Raw genomic sequence first — 1,652 nt, 5'->3', positions numbered from 1 at the left:
GATTTTGTACGGAACAGAATGTTGGGCGGTCAAGAGCCAACATGAGAATAAAGTAGGTGTAGCGGAGATGAGGATGTTGCGGTGGATGTGTGGTAAGACTCGACAGGATAAAATTAGAAACGAAGCTATTAGAGAGAGGGTTAGAGTAGCGCCTATTGTAAAGAAGATGGTGGAAAATAGACTTAGGTGGTTTGGGCATGTACAGAGAAGACCGGTAGACTCTGTAGTGAGGAGAGTAGACCAGATGGAGAGAAGACAAACAATTCGAGGCAGAGGAAGACCCAAAAAGACTATAAGAAAGGTTATCAAAAAGGATCTCGAAATTAATGGTTTGGATAGAAGTATGGTACTTGATAGAACATTATGGCGGAAGTTGATCCATGTAGCCGACCCCACCTAGTGGGATAAGGCGTTGTTGTTGTTGTTGTTGTTGTTTGACCACTCCATGCATGCATGCTATCCAATGCTTAGAGAAAGAGAGAAAAAAGAGATATGTAAGTGTAATAGGTCATAAATGTTGATGGAATATTCTTAAAATAGGGTGTTTTCACTTGTCACCTCTCATCTATGTATATCTGAGTCCAAAGCTATGGTAGAGCTCCAAACCTAGTTTATTCCGGCAGCAGAAGAGATAACCAAAGCTCTTTCTGTTCTTCTTCAGGAGCATGAGGATGAGTTTGGTCTTTCTAAATATAATTTCTAGAGATGATATATGGTTCACCAATTAATTTTTACGGATAGCATATAGTATTTTCCTTAACAAATGACCGAAACACTTCTTTGGTGTACAGGCAAAAATAGAGAAAGAGAAAGGTTGTCTAATGTGAAGGCATGGGAAGAAAGTGAGAAAGCCAAAGCAGAGAATAAGTAAGTCCTTATTTTAATTCCATTTTGCAGTTTGTAGTTTGTAGTAACTTGGCATAAAACCATGTTACATTGCGTAAAGAATCCCAACTTGAAAATAGACAATCTATCAAATAAGTTCTATGGTGATACGGTTTGCATAGCACAATAACCCTCCTAGTGCAAACCCTTCATAAGTTCATACGCTTCAAGATCAGATGAGGCTTATACTTAAGATGTGACTTACGTAAAAAAAAAATATTTAAGATGTGATTTGTGATCTGTATGTCAATATGTTATGGGAAGAATGTTTCTACAAATTTACAGTGTCATTTGATTTTTTTTTTAGTCTGTTTCATTATGTTAATTTTTTCGTAAACTTGAGAAATTATTGTGTTACAGGGCCCAAAAGGGGTGTTCTATTCTTGCTGCTAGGCATAACAGCGAGAGCGCAGCTCTGGAAGCTAAGACTAAAAAATTTGAGGTAATACTAATAAAAACTAACAATTAACAACTAATTTTTGTCCATAAAAAGAACTTGTTGTTCAGTTATTGGTTGACAAAATGACATTGTTTTGTCTATATTCATGATATCATGATGCATGTTTGGCACTGCACATCATTTTTAAAGGTCTATTTTTTTTAGTTGAAGATCTAATTCTAAACAATATAATCAAGATAAGACAAAACAAAGTAAGAATTTATGTTGTCCCGTGTTACATCGAATAACTATACTTACATGATTACATGCTTCTGTTGACACCAAAATAAACATAGATTTTTTATCCAACAAATCTTCTTATCTTCAC

Source organism: Glycine soja, chromosome 7, assembly GCF_004193775.1.
Source record: "Glycine soja cultivar W05 chromosome 7, ASM419377v2, whole genome shotgun sequence".
Taxonomy (NCBI): domain Eukaryota; kingdom Viridiplantae; phylum Streptophyta; class Magnoliopsida; order Fabales; family Fabaceae; genus Glycine; species Glycine soja.
The sequence above is the reverse complement of the archived record's forward strand: the minus strand, read 5'-3'. Positions refer to the sequence as shown.